The sequence below is a fragment of the Manis javanica genome, chromosome 12, assembly GCF_040802235.1.
Source record: "Manis javanica isolate MJ-LG chromosome 12, MJ_LKY, whole genome shotgun sequence".
Taxonomy (NCBI): domain Eukaryota; kingdom Metazoa; phylum Chordata; class Mammalia; order Pholidota; family Manidae; genus Manis; species Manis javanica.
The window spans coordinates 61347876-61370872 of NC_133167.1; the positions used below are offsets into that span (position 1 = coordinate 61347876).

At 38.5% G+C, this 22997-nt stretch overlaps 1 protein-coding gene across 13 annotated transcripts in view; it reads right to left on the reverse strand.

Moving 5' to 3' along the window:
• The window catches only part of RAPGEF4 (Rap guanine nucleotide exchange factor 4), a 310512-nt gene that overhangs the window by 281023 nt on the left and 6492 nt on the right, over window positions 1-22997 (reverse strand). The window lies entirely within an intron of this gene.

Genomic DNA, 22997 nt, shown 5'->3' on the forward strand with positions numbered 1-22997 from the left:
GCCCCCTCTGCCAAAGGAGTTACATTATCTGCGGTTCATCAAGAGCCCTTCTTAATCCACTCTCTTAGCACCATATCAGAGTGGACCTCCCGTCCCTAAACACCATTCTGTTTGGTGAGGAGAGTGGTAAGCCTAGAGTTGCCAGATTTTGCAAGTACAAATACAGGACATACACTTACATCTGAATAATTTTTAGCCTAATTATGTCCCATTGCAATAATCAGAGTATACTTATATTTAAAAATTATTTGTCATTTATTTGAAATTCGAATTTACCTGAGTTATCTTGTATTTTATCTGAGAAACGTAGGTAAGCCCAATTTTCTCCCTCTCTTATTTCTGTTGGTTTTAGAACCTCTTATAGATTGGTACCCTGAGACAACTGCCTTGAAGTCTCAGCTTAGCCCAGCTCTGGTTCTACCTCCTCCACAATATCAAGATTCTTTTCACATTTACACGCAGGAAATGGAAAGGGTGGTCCAAAGCCTGTGCTCCTCACTGCCATGTTTGTGCTCTCAAGGCGCCTGCTCACCATCCGGCTGCCACCCAGCGCTGTGTGAGAATACGAGAGCTGTGCCATCAAGAAGCAAAGGCTTCTACCTAGAGCACCAGCAATATGCATAAGATTTCTGATTTTCTCTCTTGGCCAATGTCAAAGTTTTTTCATGAAAATCAGGAAGACACAACATTTTTCTGTGCAGTAAAAACCCTGCACATTGGTACTTTACAGGGATATGGGAATCCCCAGAGTCAGCACTGCCGTGCAGAAACAGCCAGCAATGTCACTGGCAAGAACTGATTATGCTAACATCACCAGTAGAGTACAGCTGGTGCTCTCCCGCTGAGAATTCATGGTAGGAAGTGTGATTTCTTGATGAATCCATAGAAGTGTGTGATTTCTCAAAACAATCCGCTTTTGGCTGCAAAAAATCTACTGGCTCCCACAAACTAGTTCAACTTCCTACTGGAATCACTCAAAAATGTGATAAATCAGATGTTTGTTTTCAAACACAAGACTATAAATACCTCCATTTTCTGTTTTAGTGAGTGTCTCTGTAACATAAATCCCATCAAAATTAAGAGGTTTTTTTTTAATGTTAGATGTATTTTTCTTCTTAATGTTCAAATTGGCAATGCACTTCCTGTATGAGTGACTGTTGCTGCACTCATTCTTTCAATGATCTTGACTTTTATAGCATCTGGGATTTCACCTAGTAGAGACTTGGGCCTATCTGTACACATGCAGTACACACATTTTGTCCCAATCAATAAAAAACTCATACATCAAAACAACATGAATCACCGAAAACCATGACACCTAGAGTCACTCTTCAAGCTTCTCACAGTGAACTTGGCAGTGAAGATGCTGGCATAACTGACCACAGGTATTTGGTAGTATGTGCAAAAGTAGATTTAAAAAGTATAGGGTACACTTGTATGTTCATTTCAGATACAGGTTTCATCTTTGTGTAGATAAAAATGAGCCCAAGACTTTTTATATCAAGGATGAGAAAATTCTGAGCTATAACTATACAAAAATACAACTCTTACAACAACATCCAAAAGCCAATTATGCACATTTTGAAGGAAAGTTGCCAGAATTTTCTGCAGCTAAAGACTTGGCTAGAAGTAAGACAGTCAAAACAAAACCAAAGCCAAAAATATGGAAATTGCCTGTTTATTTCCTTGAAGATGGTTTCAGAATTGTCTTGGAAGGTAAAACTCACAGGACAGGAAAAAAAGGGTAAAAACAGAGAACCCAACATCTATGTCCAAGTCTTTTTTTGGCTAAAAAAGAGACAGACAAGCTGAAAAGACTATCCTGTCAAACAATTCCATCAAACAGGAAAATTTTGTTAGACTCAAAAAGCATGGCTGACCTGGCTGAAAGACAGAGGTTAACATGGTTCTTTATCAAGCAATTGGATAAAAGCGGGAACATAAATTATTTCCACTAAATACCTCTCATGGTATAGACTAAACATATATTCACAGGGACAGCAACTAAGGGTTAAAAACAAACCAAAGGTGGTTATGAATTTTCAACAGCACACACTTTAATGACAGACAGCAGAACTACCAGGAAGGAGCCTGGAGGTCAGCAGAGCTGAGCTGGAGATTCCCACTGGCAAGGAATCAACACGCACACCAGCTGCGTCCTTGAGGAGGGTGAGATTGTTCAGAGAGAGGAAGTTGACTGATAAGAAAATCAAGCTGAAAATGGAACCCAGAGAACTTTCTGCTTTCTCAGAAAAGACAGGTGGTCATGCTGCCCACTTTATTTTATTTCCAACACCTTAGAAATAAGAATCCATAGGCATGGAAGGTGCAAGAATTTTCAAAATACTATCTCAAAGTCAGCTATCAATGAATTCCAAACACAAACCAGGGAAAAGAAAGACAATGCAGTAGTCAGTGACAAGAAGTTTAAAACACTAAAAGAAGAAATTACCAAATGTAAGAAAACAAAGCAGCACACCTATTTTAGGAAGCATGAAGACAGGGAATGAGTTCACACTGGCTAAAGAAGAGTTAGAAGAAACAAAGGGACGGAACTAATTGTGGAGTGGTCTGCAGGAATGAATGATCAACAGGCCAATGCTACAGAGGTGATGTGACGTAAGACGTACCCATGTTAGCAGGATTCAGCAGTTACTAGCTCAAAGGTAACTTTGCCAGAGGAAGTTCTGTGGAAAAGTGGGAATGGTATGGGTCCTTATATGTACATTCTTTATTTTTGCACTTCTCAATGGAATATTTATATTTTTATATTTATATATTTTTCTTTATATAAATGTATTATGTATATCCATATATACCTCATATATGTTTATATATTATTTATATATAATAGTCTATTATATTTTTATACAAATGCTCACAGCAGTTTTATTTGTATCAACCAAGAACTGGAAATAATCCAAATGTCCATCAACAGATGTTAGCATAAACCAATTCTGTATACTCATGTAATGTAATACTACTCAGAAATGAAAAGGTAGCTGTTAGCTGTTGAAACACACAACAGCAATGATAAATATCAAAACAATTATGCTGAGTGAAAAGAGCCATCCACAAAGACTACCTATTATATAAGGCCATCTGTATAAAACTCTAGAAAATGCAAACTAATCTGTAACAAGAGCAGAGTTGTTGCTGCTTGAGGAAGAGAGAGTTGGGAGGGCTGGAAGCAGAGAATATAAAGGGGCACCAGAGAATTTAGGGGTGATGAATATGTTTGCTATCTTGATTGTGGTGATTGTTTCACATGTGATACACAAGCCAAAATTTACTCAATTATGTAATTTAGATATATGTACTTTATTGTGTGATCTACTACATCAATAAGGCTGTTGATGAACACAAAAGTCAGAAGTCAGTTTCTCAACTGAACTAAAATATGTTAAAGGATAACAAATTTGCAAATATCTTGTTTAATTAGAAATAATGAGCCCACTATTAAGGTACAAGAACTCTAATTCACATATGACACTCAAAATGACTTTCAGATCACAGTCTGGTAAAATCCGCATTTCTCCAAGAAGTGACATCTACTTCATGTCCTTCCCTGAGGCTCACAATCCAGAACCCAAAGTCTGAAGGTACAAAGAAAGTTCCTTAATAATATGCAGATTCCCTGCAAATATCAACAGCCCATTCAGCTGTCTCTCCCACTTCCACTTCCTAATAGTGGCAGCCAGATCTGAAGAGAAGGGAACCCAGTATGCAAGCAGAAGACATGAATATCTCTGGGTTTGCTGTGATCCTGCTGGACATACCCACATCTGATGCTCTTCAGGTCATTAGAAAATATGAGAAAGTCGTTGGTCATGGACCCCTGACTCATATATGCATAGAACTTTGGCATCCAGCACTACATACTCAGCACAGGCATAATCACTTTGATCTCAGTTACCAGGCCCCTCAGGGCCATGTTAGTTCAGAATCCTCTGCATCTGAGAGATGGCAAGGCACCAGGGACAAAGTGACCATCCTGGTTCTCTCCTGAGAAGTGAGGCAAAAGTTGGGTTTGCAGAGTATTAAAACATTGGTCTTCAAAAGAGTTCAGGCAAATGGTCAACTATTTTCTGAGTTTTTCTACCAGGGTCTATACTGGGCTGAAAAGTGTCTCTCAAAATTACATGTCCAGGGGGAGGAGCCAAAATGGTGGTGTGAGTATGGCAGTGGAAATCTCCTCCCAAAACCATATATATTTTTGAAAATACAACAAATACAACTACTCCTAAAAGAGAGACCAGCGGATACAGTACAATAGCCAGGCTACATCTATACCTGCCAGAACTCAGCATCTCACGAAGGGGGTAAAATACAAGCCCTGGCCCAGTGGGACCTGAGCACCCCCTACCCAGCTCCCCAGTGGGAGGAGAGGAGTCAGAGCGGGGAGGGAGTGGGAGCCCAGGACTGCTAAATAGCCAGCCATAGTCATCCACACCAGGAGTGCAGACACAGTGCGTGGGGTGCTGGATACTAGGGAAACGGAAAAGTAAAATCTGCAAGTGGGTCCCCACAGCCGGCTCCCCCAGGACAAAAAAAAAAGAGAGTGCTTTTTGAAAGTCTTAAAGGGAAAGGGGCCTCACAGCTGGACAGAATCATCCTGGCACACTCAGTCCAGCAGGCTCAGAATCCTGAAGAACTCCAGGTGCCCCAGCCCTGTTGGTGGCGATGCAGCTCTGAAGACCCTCATGGCAATAAGCAGCCTGCCATTTGTTCCCATGGCTGGTGCTGAGCCACCACAGTAGCAGAGCAGCCAGGGAGCAGCCCCACCCATAGCAACTGCCCAGAGACCCCTCCCAGTGCACAACTACCCAGGCCAGACCCAGAATCCACCACCAGTGCACAGCAGACCGGTGCAGACAGAGGAAGCCAGGGCAAGGAGCGAAGGGGTGCCGTTCTCACAGGAGAGCACACCTGGTGTACCTGCTTCTCCCCGCAGGACTCTGGGCTGCCCTGACAGCTGCCCTCCCTGTGGCAACTCAGGGAATTAACCTAGAGGCTGCTCTGGTGTACGGGTAACCAACACAGAGAGTGGAGAAGGGCAAGGTGACCAGCAAGCAGGAAGGGACTTCATTCTCCCAGCTAATACATATGCCACCTGCCTGTGACTACCTTATCACCATGAAAAGGCAGAAGAATTTGGTCCAGTCCAGAATTATCCAGACAACACCTGAGAGAGGGCCTGGGGAGATAGATATAACCAATCTTCCTGAAAAATAATTCAAAATAAAGGTCATAACAATGCTGATGGATCTGCAGAGAAATACGCAAGAGCTAAGGGAGAATCAAGTCAGGAGGGAGAATACAGAAATAAAACAATATCTGGAAGGACTTAAGAGCAGACAGGATGAGGTGCAAGAGACCATTAATGGAATAGAAATCAGAGAACAAGAATACAGAGAAGCTGAGGCAGAGAGAGATAAAAGGATCTCTGGGAATGAAACAATATTAAGAAAACTATGTGACCACTCCAAACAGAACAATATTCGCATTATAGGGGTACCAGAAGAAGAGAGACAAAAAGGGACAGAAAGTGTCTTTGAAGAAATAATTGCTAAAAACTTTCCCAAACTGGGAGAGGAGATAGTCTCTCATACTATGGAAGCCCACAGATCTCCCAACACAAGGGACCCAAGGAGGACAACATCAAGACATACAATAACTAAAATGGCAAAGATCAAAGACAAGGACAGAGTATTAAAGGCAGCCAGGGAGAGAAAAAAGGTCACCTACAAAGGAAAACCCATCCAGCTATCATCAGACTTCTCAACAGAAACCTTACAGGCCAGAAGAGAATGGCATGATATATTTAATGCAATGAAACAGAAGGGCCTGGAACCAAGAATACTGTATTCGGCATGATTATCATTTAAATATAAAGGAGGGATTAAACAATTCCCAGAAAAACAAAAGTTGAGGGAATTTGCCTCCCACAAACCACCTCAACAGGATATTTTAAAGGGACTGCTCCAAATGGAAGCACTCCTAAGGTTAAATAGACATTAACAGAGAAAACAAAATCACTCCAAAGAAAGCAGACCAACCAAATACTAACTAAAGGCAAAAAATAAAATCAACTATTCACAAAAGCAGTCAAAGGAAACACAAAAGAGTACAGAATAAAACACCTAACATATAAAGAATGGAGGAGGAGGAATAAGAAGGGAGAGAAATAAAGAATCATCAGACTGTTTATAATAGCTTAATGAGTGAGTTAAGTTAGACACTTAGATACTAACTTAAACCTTTGGTAACCACAAATCTAAAGCCTGTAATGGCAATAGTACATATCTTTCAATAATCACCCTAAATGTAAATGGACTGAATGCTCTAATCAAAAGACAAAGAATAATGGAATGGATAAAACAGCAAGACACATCTATATGCTGCCTACAAGAGACTCACGTCAAACCCAAAGACATGCACAGACTAAAAGTTAAGGGATGGAAAAAGATATTTCATGCAAACAATAGGGAGAAAAAAGCAGGGGTTGCAGGCCTTGCATCAGACAAAATAGACTTCAAAACAAAGAAAGTAACAAGAGATAAAGAAGGACATTACATAATGATAAAGGGGCAGTCTGACAAGAGGATATAACCATTATAAATATATATGCACCCAATACAGGAGCACCAGCATATTTGAAACAAATACTAACAGAATTAAAGGAGGAAATAGAATGCAGTGCATTTGTTCTAGGAGACTTCAACACACCACATACTCCAAAGGACAGACCAACCAGACAGAAAATAAGTAAGGACACAGAGGCACTGAACAACACACTACAACAGATGGACCTAACAGACACCTACAGAACTCTACAACCAAAAGCAACAGTATACACATTCTTCTCAAGTGCACATGGAACATTTTCCAGAAGAGACCACATACTAGGCCACAAAAAGAGCCTCAGTAAATTCAAAAAGATTAAAATTCTATAAACCAACTTCTCAGACCAAAAAGGTATAAAACTAGAAATAAATTGTACAAAGAAAACAAAAAGGCTCACAAACACATGGAGGCTTAACAACATACTCCTAAATAATCAGTTGATTAATGACCAAATTAAAATAGATATCAAGCAATATATGGAGACTAATAAAAACAGCACAAAGCCCCAAGTTCTGTGGGACACAGTGAAGGCAGTTCTAAGAGGAAAGTATATAGCAATCCAGGCCTATTTAAAGAAGGAAGAGCAATCCCAAATGAACAGTCTAAAGTCACAATTATTGAAATTGGAAAAAGAAGAACAAATGAGGCCTAAAGTCAGCAGAAGGGGGGACATAATAAAGATTAGAGAATAAATAAATAAAATTGAGAAGAATAAAACAATAGAAAAAAATCAATGAAAGCAAGAGATGGTTCTTTGAAAAAATAAACAAAATAGATAAGCCCCTAGCCAGACTTATTAAGAGAAAAAGAGAATCTACACACATCAACAGAATCAGAAATGAGAAAGGAAAAATCATGACTGACCCCACAGAAATACAAAGAATTATTAGAGAATACTATGAGAATCTATATGCTAACAAGCTGGAAGACCTAGAAGAAATGGACAACTTCCTAGAAAAATACAACCTTCCAAGACTGACCAAGGAAGAAACAGAAAATCTAAACAGACCAATTATCAGCAACAAAATTGAACCAGTAATCAAAAAACTATCCAAGAACAAAAGTCCTGGGCCAGATGGATTCACTTCTGAATTTTATCAGACATATAGAGAAGAGATAATACACATAGTCCTTTAAGTTTTCCAAAAAATAGAAGAGGAGGGAACATTTCCAAACTCATTCTATGAAGCCAGCATCACTCTAATATGCAAACCAGGCAAATACCCCACCAAAAGAGAAAATTACAGACCAATATCCCTGATGAACATACATGCAAAAATACTCAACAAAATACTAGCAAACCAAATTCAAAAATACATCAAGAGGATCATACATCATGATCAAGTGGGATTCATCTCAGGGATGCAAGGATGGTACAACATTAGAAAATCCATCAAAATTATCCACCACATCAACAAAAAGAAGGACAAAAACCACATGATCATCTCCATAGATGCTTAAAAAGTATTTGACAAAATTCAACATCCATTCATGATAAAAACTCTCAATAAAATGTGGTGGGGTATAGATGGCAAGTACCACAACATAATAAAGGCCATATATGACAAACCCACAGCCAACATCATACTGAACAGCAAGAAGCTCAAAGCTTTTCCTCTAAGATTGGGAACAAGACAGGGATGCCAACATAGTATTGGAAGTCCTAGCCATGGCAATCAGACAAAACAAAGAAATACAAGGAATCCAGATTGGTAAAGAAGAAGTCAAACTGTCACTACTTGCAGATGACATATTGTACATGAAAAACCCTAAAGATTCCACTCCAAAACTACTAGAACTAATATTGGAATTCAGCAAAGTTGCAGGATACACAATTAATACAGAGAAATCTGTTGCTTTCCTATACACTAATGATGAACCAGCAGAAATAGAAATCAGGAAAACATTTCCATTCACAATTGCATCGAAAAGAATAAAATACCTAGGAATAAAATAATACCTAGGAATAAAACTAAGGAAGTGAAAGACCTATACCCTGAAAACTATAAGACACTCTTAAGAGAAATTAAAGAGGACACTAACAAATGGAAATTCATCCCATGCTCTTAGCTAGGAAGAATTAATATTGTCAAAATGGCCATCCTGTCTAAACCAATCTACAGATTCAATGCAATACCTATTAAAATACCAACAGCATTGTTCAATGAACTGGAACAAATAGTTTTAAAATTCATATGGAACCACAAAATACCCCTAATAGCCAAAGCAATCCTGAGAAGGAAGTATAATACAGGGGGGAATCTCACTTCCTAACTTTAAGTTCTGCTACAAAGCCACAGTAATTAAGACAATTTGATACTGGCACAAGAACAGACCTACAGACCAGTGGAACAAAATAGAGAGTCCAGATATTAACCCAAACATATATGGTCAATTAATATACAATAAAGGAGCCATGGACATACAATGGGGAAATGACAGCCTCTTCACCAGCTGGTGTTGGCAAAACTGGACAGCTACATGTAAGAGAATGAAACTGGATCATTGTCTAACCCTATACAGAAAAGTAAATTTGAAATGGATCAAAGACGTGAATGTCAGTCATGGAACCATAAAACTCTTGGAAATAAACATAGGCAAAAATCTCTTGGACATAAACATGAGTGACTTCTTCATGAACATGAAGGGCAAGGGAAACAAAAGCAAAAATGGACAAGTGGGACTATATCAAGCTGAAAAGCTTCTGTACAGTGAAGGACACCACCAATAGAACAAAAGGGCATACTACAGTATGGGAGAATATATTCATAAATGACAGATCTGGTAAAGGGTTGACATCCAAAATGTATAAAGAGCTCACATGCCTGAACAAACAAAAAGCAAATAATCCAATTTAAAAATGGGCACAGTATCTGAACAGACACTTCTCCAAAGAAGAAATTCAAATGGCCAACAGACACATGTAAAGGTGCTCCACATCACTAGTCATCACACAAATGTAAATTAAAACCATAGTGAGATATCACCTCACACTAGTAAGGATCACCACCATCCAAAAGACAAACAACAACAAATGTTGGTGAGGTTTTGGAGAAAGGGGAACCCTCCTACACTGCTGGTGGGAATGTAAATTAGTTCAACCATTGTGGAAAGCAGTATGGAGGTTCCTCAAAAAACTAAAAATAGAAACACCATTTGACCCAGGAATTCCACTCCTAGGAATTTACCCTAAGAATGAAGGAGCCCAGTTTGAAAAAGACAGATGCACCCCTATGTTTATTGCAGCATTGTTTAGAATAGCCAAGAAATGGAAGCAACCTAAGTGTCCATCAGTAGATGAATGGATAAAGAAGATGTGGTACATATACACAATGGAATATTATTCAGCCATAAGAAGAAAACAAATCCTATCATTTACAACATGGATGGAGCTAGAGGGTATTATACTCAGTGAAATAAGCCAGGCGGGAGAAGACAAGTATCAAATGATTTCACTCATATGTGGAGTATAAGAACAAAGAAAAAACTGAAGGAACAAAACAGCAGCAGACTCACAGAACCCAAGAATGGACTAAGAGTTACCAAAGGGAAAGGGACTGGGGAGGAGGGGTGGGAAGGGAGGGATAAGACAGGGGTGGGGGAAGAAAGGGGGCACATGCATAATGTTGGGGGTTGGGCATGGGGAGGGCTGTACAACACAGAGAAGTAGTGATTCTATAGCATCTTACTATGCTTATGGACAGTAACTGTAATGGGGTATGTGGGGGGGACTTGATCATGGGGGGAGTCTAGTAAACATAATGTTCCTCATGTAATTGTAGATTAATGATACCAAAATAAAAAAACTTACATGTCCATCTCAAATACAGAATGTGATGGTATTTGGAAATAGTGTCTCTGCAGATCTAGTTAAGATGAGGTCATTCTATAAAAGGCTGAATTCTAAATCTAATATGATTGGTATCTACATAGCCACAGACCAGGGGAAAGAAGGCTATGTTACAATGAAGGTAGAAACTGCAGAGTTGCAGTGCAAGCTAAGGAATGCCCAGGATTGCCTACAACCACCAGAAGCCAGAAAGAATCAAGAAAGGATCCTTCCTCCCATAGAGCCTTTAAAGGGAGCATAGCCCTGTGGACACCTTGATTTTGAACTACTAATCACCAGAATAGTGTGAAAATAAATTTCTGTTGTTTTAAGCCACGCAGTTTGTGGTGCTTTGTTACAGCAACTGTAGGAAACTAATACATGGTCACATAAAAATTCACCATTCCAGCACAAATTCTAAGCCCTTGGCTCCAGCTCTTTGATAAAGCTACCAAACTGCCCAGGGCCAGGCTTTCAAAGATGGGTTTCTTCCATGAAACTGGAAGCACTCTAGACAGATTAGAAAGCCTTGGGTTAGTCTCTTTAACCAAGAAGGAAGGCAGCTGTGTCCACACACCATAGAGTACATATCCCCAAAGCAGTCCCCACAAAAGGTCCCTGCTCTCCAGAGTTCAGCCATGGATGCTCCTGCTGTGTCTGACAGGAGCTGGACTGACTGCTGTCCTTTTATTGGACAGATGAGATCACATCTTCCACCTGCCACACCCATTTCACCTATTGTCATTTGACTGAATTTCCATTGAAAAGCCAAACAAAAGCAGAAAATTTACTGATCTAAGTATGATTTTTGGATGGTATTTCTGGAGGTTCTATGTTTACTCAACCATCAAACAAAACCTAATGTGGCACCTACTTTATGTAGGAAATGTATAAGGAGATAAAAGTGTGTTCACTGGTGAATAAGAAAGACTTGAGTTATGAAATGATAGCATTAGTTATTACAAATTTACAAATGTTTTTACTAATTTGTGTACAAAGGTTCTTCTTAGCATGGTAAAAAAAAAATCAAAAAGGGAAATATGAGTATGTATACCCTAAACATTTTGTAACATATACCAGCATACAAAAGTTTTTAAAAAGAGGATGAACTAGACAATATTTTCATTACATAAAACTAGAAAAGGCACTAATTATTTATATCAAATACATTCAAAAGACCTACTTATATTCTCTAGCCACAGAAATTTGTAGGTCACTTTTTCCTAATCCATATATTATTCAGTCAAATAATCAATTCATAATTTATATGTTCCTAGGTAAATGAGGGCTTCTCAAGAGCAGAGAATTCATCATCTGGATGAGATGATAATCAAATGTATTTAATACGTATGGCACTCTGCTCTTTTCTCAACTACTCCTGCTTCTGTTTACCCCTTTCATTCCACCTACTCTGGGGAAATTTGATCTGATCTCCCAAGGACACCCATTTGTATGTTCTCATAACCTGATTTAGTCTGTCACAGCAATATAAATGTTACATGTGTACAGAAGAGGATGTACACTACTGAGGAAGACCTGAGGGCAAAGTGAGGTACTGGGATTTGAGGTCTTCATTTCTTTCCAGCATTTCTTCAACTGATTGGCTCATCCAGCTGGAATAAGGTTAACCTTGCCACCCATAAAATCACACCAGTCTCTCTTCTTGGAGATCTTGGTTTCAAAAAAGTAAGTTAAGGCCTTTCTTTTTTTAATAACTAGAAGGCAACATTGACATTCACCACTTGACTCCCATAGCAAGCGCACTGGTCTCCACGGTCTCATAAGTACATTGTTACCTAATCACACATCCCAAAGTCACTCAGAGCAGAGGCTTGCACATCCAGAGCTAATGTTTTGTCACTGGTCAACTCCTACCTTCTCTATGCACATCAGCTATGACAGTGAATCCACGCACATGCCAAGATGTCCACTCCCCAACATACACCTGTGATTCCTATTTACGGCCTTGTGTTAGACAGTGATAGGGTCCAAATCCAAGGAAGGGACAGAGGAAGCTTGAAGCCAGGGGAGATGGAGTTGTCACTCAGAAGCTGGGAGGGAATATTGTTGGCCACCTCTTTTTCTTCTGTTTTCTGTCCCTAGTAGGTGACAATTTCTCAGTCCCAGAAGGAAGGCTTCTTTATACAGACAAATTCAGCCTCTGGGGTTCCAAAAATCCCAGATAATTAATAATTAAATACTATCACCTAAAGAGGGAGAATGAGAATGAGAGTTGAATCGAAGGGATGCCTGCTAACCAAGTAACTTTTTAAAGCACTTTCAGGACTCTATAAATAATTCGAAGTGATCAAGGTGTGACTCTCATCAGAGTCTGTCAGAAGAAATAGCAGGGACCAAGATGAGGATAAGCTATGTGCTAGTGAAGTTTATGTGTGGGTTGGCAGGATTGCTAAAGAGAGAGAAATGCTGGATACGACAGGAAACAGAAGAGACTGTACACACTCATCATTTAACATCAGTCTTCTCCCAAGTAGGTGGTGCAAGAGTATTTTGGGGTGGCTTCTTTTAAAATATTGAGTTCTGATGCAATAGGAGGAAACAGCATGTTTTAGAAAGAGAGTATAAAATAGGAGGGCACTTGCATTAAGAGTTATCATCCTACTGTCCACTGATCTCCTTGTGCATTTGTTTTGCAGATTGTGCAGTTGTCATTCAATCTCTTTTCTCTCCTGTGCCTCATATTTTTACTCTTTCCACTGTTTTTTCTTTCTTCCTGATATTCTAAGATGGCTTCCTTTAGCCATTCTCTTAGTGCAGGTCTATCTGCTAATGACAAACCTAGTTTTCCTTTATTTAATAATGTCTCGATTTCCCTTTCATTCCTGAAGGCTTTGACTCGGTATAAAATTCTGAGTTGACAATTCTTTTCTATTAGGCCTTGAAAAATGTTGTTCCACTTCATTATGGGCCCATGGCTTCTGATGAGAAATGCACTGTCATTCTAATTGCTTTCCCCCTATAGGATTGGTATCATTTCCTTCTTGTTGCTTTTAAGTATTTTTTCTCTTTCTAATTTCAGACATTTGACTATCTTGGCATGGATTTCTTTGAGTTTAGCCTATTGTGAGTTCACTTAGCTTCTTGATTCTGTAGCTTTATTTGTTTTGCCAAATTTGGTCAATTTTCAGCCATTATTTCTTCTACTACTTTTTCAGCACCACTTTATTTCTCCTTACCTTTCAGGACTCCAGAGGACATGAATATTGGGTCTTTTGTTATGTCCCACAATGCCTGAGTCTCTGTTCCTTTTCAGTCTATTTTCTCTGCATTGCTCAAACTGGGTAATTCTTAATTGTTCTATCTTCAAGTTCACTGATTCCTTCCTCTGTCTTATCTTCTCTGTTGTTGAGCCACCCATTGAGATTTTAATTTCAGTTATTGCATTTTTCTGTTTTAAAATTTATTTTTGGCTCTTGTTAATTTCTTGTATTTCTTTCCTAGGGATTTCTACTTTTTTTCTTAGACATCTGATTTCTTTGTTTGTTTCAAGCACATTCATAATTGCTCACTGAAGCATTTTTATGATGGCTACTTTAAAATCTAGGCAGGAAGGGCTGCTTCATTACAGTCAGGTAAGGTGAAAATTTAGGCTCCAACTCAGTCTTCTATGATAGAGATGGGAGTAAGCCTATAGTGTCTGCTGTGGTATTTGGTTAAAGTAGAACAATTATTATCTAAAGTTTTCCATTTTGCCAGACTGCCCCTTTGCTTGTCCTCAAGAGAACAGGCTTTTCTTGAGCCTTTTTTGTCTGTCAATTAGCATTTCTGGGTTGCTGTCCACTCCAGAAAACAGTCTGGGACAGAGGAGGCAAAAAGAAAACTTAAGGAACTCACCACTCTGCCATTCTTCAGCTTGAGAAGTCCCAAGCCAGTCTACGTTCTTCATCTTTCAGAACCATTTTCTGTTTTATATAAAATGTCCAGAAATTTTAATTGTATTTAGTGGGAGAAGTGGGAAGAACTGAGTCTCTTTGTCCAGAACCAGAACTCTACAGTCTTCTTTCTAGCAGCATTTTTACTTAGGTGAGCTAGTTAGTTACAATTTCACAACTGCCTTATGTATCGAAAGCAAATGTGCACCAACCAGAAACTCATTTATAGAGGCACACTATCTCCTGAGAGGAGATGTTTTGAGGGACATAGCAACCAATGAGCCATATGTTGTTTATTTGTTAATCACTTGCCAACTCTGGCTTTATTGATAATATCACTTCTGAGTTTCTCAGCGGTCTGCATGCCTCAGCTGTGATAGTTTGCTGCCTTGCTGTTCAGTATTTATCATGATGATGTTGACTCCCTGTTCTTTTCTCCATCTGTTACAGAAATATAACATCCTATTTTTTCATAACTGCATTCATGTTATTCTATCTCTTGTTCTCTATACCTCTGTACCCTGACAGATTTTGATTTTTTATCTTTCTTTACCTAGACTTTCCCATTTACCCAAATTTTAGATGGATAATTTCATTCTAGTTTACACCACAGGCTATGCATTTGCCCTGCACCTTGTGTGTGAAATATTTATTTTTTGTTTTCAGCCCTGCTGTGTTCCTCACAACAACATTCCAAGACCTGGCACAGAGTTTGCAACTCACCCAACTGTCAACCAGGCTGGAAAAGTAGACCTACTTGCCATGCCATCTGCAAGATAAAAACTTCAAATGCAAACCTGAACTGTGGTCTTTCTTCTTCCCATTGTTTTTTCAACATGATATGAACTATTTGAATATTTGGAAATATCTTCACTTGCCTTTCAAGACATATTCCATATTCTCTTGTTTTCCTCCTACTTTATTGGTCACTCCTATGCAACTTCTTTTGCTGGGTATGCCCCCTACCCCTGAATACTTCTTAGAGGATGGCCGGGCTTAATCTTTGGTCTTCTTTAATACTCACTTCCTTGATGTTCTCCAACCTCATGGCATTAAATATCATCTATATATTAATGATTCCCATATTTATATCTCAAGTCAGATCATTCTTTCAAACTCCAGAGTCACATATCCAACTTCCTATTCAACATCTCCAGCTGAATGTCTAATAGACATCTCAAACTCAGCATGTCCAAAACTGAACTCCTCATTCCCCTCAATCATGCCTTGTCTCTAGCCTGTTATGATATAACAGATGGTTCCACAATCCTTTCAATTGCCTGGGCCAAAAACCTTAGAATTATCCTTGACTCCTCTCTCACAAATGTTCACATTCAATCCATGAGCAAGTCCTATTGGTTCTACCTCTAAAATCCATCCTACTTCTTTTCATTATCTCCACACTGTCAATTCTGATCCAAGCCATCATCATCTTTGACCTGGATTATTGAAAGAGCTTCCTAAAAGATACTCATTTTTCCACCACTGCTCCCTCCTTCACAGCATCTTCTCAACATTGTTTTTGGTGATTTTGTGAAAGCATATGTCAGGTTAATCATTCCTCTGCTCAAAACCCTTCAGTGGCTCCCTTTTACATAGAGCAAAAGCCAAGGTCCATAAAGCGCTTTCAAGTCCCTACATGATCTGCCCTCATTCTTTCTGACTTCCTCTCCTAATCTTTCCCTTGGTCACTTCACTCTAGCCACAATAGCATCTTTAGTATTGCTTGAGCCATCTATATATGCATCAACCCCAGGGCCTTTACACTGGTTGTTCCCATTGCCAGGATATTCTTATTCTAAGCATATGCTTGGCTAATTCCCTCACCTCTGCTTAAATCACACTTTCCCAGTGAACATATTCTGACTGGTTTATTTAATATTACAATCTTCACCATTCCCACTATCCCTCCTGATTTCTCACTGAGCTCTACTTGTTTTGTTTGGGGTTTTTTTTCCATAACACATATTACTTTCAAACATAACCTGTAACATATTTGTGTATTACATCTATAGTCTTTTATCTATTTCCTCTTAGAATGTTATCTATTATCCTCTTAGAATGTAAGGTCTAGGAGAACAGGGATCTTCTGTTTTGCTCACTGGAGAATCCTAAGGAAGAAGGTGTTTTCTAAACATTCAGTAAATATTAGTTGAGTAAAGGAATTAATCTCATTAGAGTAATACTTCAACTATTCAGAGAATATTTATCTGAAATCTCAGTTACTAAGAAAAAAACCCATAGATGTCAGTTAATTTAAAAGGCTTTGTGTAACCAAGATGAAGGTGTTAAAATACTAAAACTCTGAAATTCATACACTGCTCAAAAGAGAAATTGTTAGGGGCAAAATGCATGTACTCATATTATACATACAACACCATAAGCTTGCTCAACCTGGTTTCTAAGTCCAAAGGATTAGAAGCAGGATATTCAAGTTGTGCAAGAGAAGGAGACAGAACAGACACCTGGGAGACAGCAAGCAAGGAGTGACAGTTTCTGGGCAATAAGGAAGAGACAGGCAAATAAAACAAAAGCAGAACTTAAAAAAAAAAAGCAACACTGGGAGCATCTGGTGTTAAAACAGATCATCCATATACTTCAAAATCACCATACTGTAACCCAGGACACTACTTTATGTTCAGGACACTGAGCCTCCATCATGAAGTAAAAGAAAAATGATATTCAGTATGCTTTAGAAAAGCAATCATATTAAATACTACTTATACATACCATTAAATACTTTCTTCTACCAGTATTATTAAATTATATCAAGTTTGGAGGATTAATTGGGATAAATTTGTATGACATTAACATCTCTATGATGCTGGATAACAAAAGACTCACTATAAATAACCACCCTGGCATAGCCATTTGTTTATTGTTGTGCATCCAGAAATTAATATTGTGATCTAAAACAGAGCGGCCTGATCAACTTGAAGATTTCAGCAGATTTTCAGCACTCTGGGTAACATGAGATTCTTATTAGAAACCATGTGCAGAAAATCTTTAATTGGCCAAAATGCTAGAGAAATGGCATACCCTTTGTAGGTGTGCTAGAGTCAGGGCTACTTTGGAAGGTGCACGTGTGGAGGATGTGACCTAGAAAAACCCTGAGACATATATTCTCACTGTGTGAATTTCATCCTGATTTCCTTTGGGTTAAAATTTTGACATTGCTAAGAATTGTTTATTAAAATATAAACATTTCCATGATGGATAGCACATTCACCTCTTTAACACATTAGCTCAAATTACTTTATCAATGGTTAGGAAGCCTGTGACTGTCAGGCTCTGCAGAAGCAGATACAAGGCAGAGAAGTACAGGGTCCTATCATTCTGTGCCCACCTTCAGATGTAGGTCAAGGTGTCTGTTCTGTTCATCCTGTTCAGAGATTGGCCTCCAAGAGAGATAGAAGATAGAGCTCAGGGGAGAAATATCAACCCAAAGAGACTGGACAGAGAAGGAGATCAGAAATCATCCACTGGGGATACCTGGGCAAATCACTTGGGTTGACAATGGCTCTGTGCATGGCCTGGAAGATCACTCACAGTGGGAAGAGCAGTGCTAAGGGTAAGAGAAGAGACTCTCGTCCTGGCAACCCCAGGGTTCTTAAGGTCTCTGAAGGGTGCACAGAGAGGTGAGACAGAATGCAGTGAGAGAGCAGAGGGCTGCAGGGAGGGGCATTGGAGCACAGAGTTCTCCAGCGTTCTGCAGCCAAAGATAATCTTTCTGGTGATGCCCAGGGCTCTGAGGCCTTTTAAAAAGATCTTACTTAATTTTAAATTGAAATGTTTCAGATTTTTTTAAATCATGAGTCCTTTTTTCCTTGCGCTATCTACTAATATTACAAAGAACAAACTGCAAACACATCAGAGCGCAAAGGGAATAGAGTTCCATCCCATATTGGTCCCTGGCACTTACCAGCTGTGTGACCCTGGGCAAATAAGTTAATTTTTCTAAACCTCAGTTTCCTCATTTGTAAAATACAGATAACAGCAGCTATCTTATTGTCTTCCTGAAAAGTAATTTGAAAATATGTATCAAAAATCTTAAATCTCTTCACACATTACTTAATTTAGTTCATGGCTATCTCTAACCTAAGGAAGTAATCTAAAACATAAGAAAAATTTAATGTAGAATGTTATAACATGACTGATAACAAGAGCAATCATTTTTAAATGTCTTTAATTGTCCAATGAGGAAAAACTTAAGCCATATGATCCATATGATTTAAGCTAATAAAAATTACATTCACAAAGAATTTTTATTAACCTATGAAATGACCATCCTATAATGTTCATTTCAAGAGGCATGAAGAAAGATATGTCAACACATGTCATCAAGGAACACTCTCAGAAGGAAGTAGGGTGTGTGTGTGTATTGTCAGCGCTCAGCTGCAAGCCAGCAACAGCTCTCACAAACCAATGGAAGAGAAAGGGATGTGGCAGTGGCAGCCATGGCACATACGGTGCTAAGGAGCTTTGCTGGTGTCCCAGATACCTGTTTCAGCATCTAAACAGTGCTTTTTTCTTTTTATGTTTTCCCTGTCCCCTATAATTTCTTTCATTACTCATTTTCATTTTTTAAAATCTCTTTGAATTCCTTCAGAATAATCCTAGGAGATAAACCTCCCATTAATGAAGTTTCTGCTATAATTACAGAAGTAAGTAGAGTTCAGCACATAAAATCAACTATACGTTAAGTTTCTTGTCCTGATTCAAAAGAAATAGATTCAAATGCTATTCTATTTGTACAGCATTCTTGTGAAGCAGAATTGGATGACAAAATTCAACAGTAAAATCAATAAATTCAAAAGGAAACTCAGTAAGTAAAAGAAAAAGTTAGCTCAACTAAAATGGAAAGAAGAGAAGCTTGCTTTTAGATCATTTTCCAGCATTTTAAAACTCATTCCATCCTATTGTTTTATTTTATTAATGTTCACTTTGTCTGCTCCCTAATATTTATACTCTTTCCCTAAAAGTGATGAATAAAACATACATATTTGAAAATGATTTCAAGTTTGCTATTTAACTACTTTTGATTCTCTTTCATATAATACAGAACAGTACCAGGCTTAAGTAGTAACCACTTTTGATTTCTGTAAGCTCCTCTGAGGAGCAGTAGGGAAAAATTTGCCATTTTTCTTGTGGATATTTAGGGCTAGGATTTCTAACAGTAGAGACAAAAGATAATATTAGTCATCTAAACACAAAGGGGTTTTTTTTAATGTGCTTTACTTTGATATCCATAACCTGTTGAGTATTGAGTTCTAAAGTGAACCTTCAACATTGTTAAGATAAATATCCAATAAAGTGCTAAAAAGGTAGGAAGCAAAGCAGCAGAGATAATGTAAAATTCAATTGAGGAAAAGATAAGCACATTCACAAGCTGATAACGTCCAGCACAAGGAGATGGAAGAGCACACTAAAATTGTATTCTATTCTCATTCAACCTGTTGGCATCCAGCTTTGTCCATGCTTCCGAGATCTGGCTTATTATATGGTCCCATTGCTATTTTCTGTAACTGCACTGTTTTCTATCAATAGAGAGCTCCCTTGTTTATGATCTGATGATTTGAACAATTAAACAGGACTCCTTGTCTAAGCATTTAAATTATTTTCAGTAAATAAAATGTAAAACTACGTAACTCTAACTCTACAAATCAGATCTTTAAATACCACCAGGGAATATGCAAAATGAGTCCACTGCACACATGGTTCCTTAACATCACCACAGAGACTACTGTCAAGTTGTCTTCAGTTTTTTATATGAAATAGTTTACAAACATATTGCCATAACATTTAATTTGTTGAGAGGAAAATATTATAAGAATTCAATATAAAAACATTATCAAAAGACAGAGGGTAGAATGATGAAAGAAAAGTTACTTAAGGTATTAACAAATCCTCAGAATGAGAACATGTTAGGGTTTCCAGGTAACCAGGACCATTTTTTTGCACTGGTACATTTGTCTGAGGGGACTCTCTTAAGAACACCAACCCCCCACAGAAGTACCAAACAGATTCATCACTGATAAAACTAAACTGACTAAATATGAAACCCAAAAGTCCATCAGCCTGATGGGGATATTGATACCACCATCCATCAGTCATCAGCAACCACAGTCAAAAGCACACACACAATATCCTTTTAACATCATTTGACTGATGGTACTTTTTCTGATCTGTATGACACTCATCAATTCTCTAGAGGTAGCTTTCTTTTTCCTCAAAAACTATTATAAAGAAAAACTAACATGAACAGTATTTTAAGTATCTTTAAATAATACTTAAAGGATAAACCAAAATTTCCAAATATATCCCTTTCACCGTTTTCTGAAATTGCCTTTTTCTATTACACCAACAAGAGCAATAATAAATTCTAGGGACTTTCTCAAGAAAAGCCTTGTTACTCAAAAAAAGGGTGGTACCATATTTACTCAGCTTGTGTCCTTATCACAAGACACTAGCCTGACCCATGTTCTCTAAAATACCTCACTCGCCTGTGTAGTATTGTGTGGATTACACTGATTTAAATTCATACTAGGTGGCCTGTCAGTTCATTCAAGGTCTTTGATCAAACATTACTTCTGCAGAAAGGTCTGATCTCTAAGATAGCAACACCTCTGGGTTTCTTCCCCTTTCCCTTGCTTTGTTTTCCTTCGCTGCTCTTACCCTTACCTGACACTGAGGTACAGAACTGCCTGTCTCTCCCACTCCATCTCTTCACATCCTCTTACCTTTGGCCTCATAGCATTTAGTACCACCTAACTCTTCCTGTTTGTTCACCACTGTATTCCATACCACCTGGAATAGTATTTAGCACCTCATAGGTACTCAATAGTGTTTTTTGCAGAATTGACTGAATTAATGTCTTCCCAGTTAGTATTTAAATCCATGAGGTCAGGGGCCTTGTCAGTTTTTTTTACTAACCTATCCCCAGCAAGAATGAATGGCACATGTAAAGCAGAGAGCAAAATCTCTGAATGAATGAATGAATGAACAGTAGGAAAGATGACTAGGGCCAGCTCCTTTTCCTATAGCACATTTGGGTTGAAGAAGGAGAAAGAGAACATGACATATGGAGAGGGAGACAGGTAAAAGAGTGACAAAAGAGTAGCAAAGGACACTGAAGATAGGACTTCCTTTAGCCCAAGTTTGTTTTAAAAAGTTAATAAAGAAAATGTACAAGATTCAAGAACTCAACTAAAGAAAATGTACAAGATTCAAGAACTCAACTTTTTCTGTAGCATGTTCAACAAGTAACCAATAAATGACTAAAAGAACAAGTCCGTGATAGCCTGAAGACCAGGCAAGAAATTAATGCCTTCATTTCAGGTTTAAAAATAATTGAAATTTCTAATGCAGTACCAAGAATCAAATGATTAAGTTCCAAGTAATGTCTGCTTCCCACCAACATCTAATTGTTTTCAACATCTCCAACAATTAAGCCTTTTCTAATGGCCTTTTAAAATTATTTCCCCATTTAATTAAATAAAAGAGAAGTTCTTAAATTTTAAACCCAATTTATACTCCTATAGGACAGGTCATCTTATTTAATATGCCTACATTTTATAATTTTATTTCATGAAAGAATTTTCAGATTATATCACTCATTTTAAGATTGCTTCAGTACAATTAATACATGTTCCTTTATTTCCATATTAAAAATGAAAGGGGCCATGCTCTGTGGCATAACCCATGGTCTCTGACCACCACTTGTCTACGTGTCAGAGTGGCACCAACATTCCTCCTTGAGAATACACCCTTGCCCCCACTTTACAACAAAGAAGGGTTATACCACCTTTAAGACATATGTCTGTGTTTGGCTCTCAAATGAGGATGTAATCTCCTCCACAAGTCTGGCTGACTAAAGAGAAACTAGCTGTCCTGGGTTAGGAAAGGTGATCCAGGAGAATAAGAAGCTACTATGGAAGGGCTATGAAATCCTATAAATTCATAGGAAGTTTATAGGAAATTCAGACTAAAAGAGATCTCCCAGTCCCACCCTCATCGGATGAGCCAGCATTCCATGCAGGAGGACCCAGACTGAGCACAAGGAAGCAGAATTTGCTTTGCCAAGCCCCACTCCTCTGCTGAAGACTCTTTTGGGCTTTGCAGGTGGGGTGGTTGGTTAATCAAGACAGACACAAAGACTGCTTCTACGGGAAGCTTGTGTGTGGGATTAAATGGAGCAGAAATTTGAGGCTCCCAGGCTTTCTCTTATGAAGAAAGTACTAAATGAAATTTTACAAATAATAACAGTCCACATGCACCAGGAGACCAGACTGTAGGGCCAAGGGTCTGGTGCACCAGGCACCTTTCTCTCAGGCGCATTGCCCTATGGACACACCAGCCTTCATGTGCCTCCAGTCCAAGGGACACCAGCTCTGGTTGAACCTTTCTTTTCCTAACATCCTAAGGCAGGTAGAATTAGCACCACAGAATTTAACCCTGATTATGTATTAGGTTGTGTTGTCCTCCAATTACTATATATATATGTGCCATGTGCTCCCATATATTTGTGGCTACAACGAGATGTGCCCCAAGAAGTTGCAGGTAAAATAGCCGCAAGCATTAGACTTTAAAAAAATGCATTGCTAACATCACAAAAACAGATCACTTAACATTATGTGCCTCATGGTGCA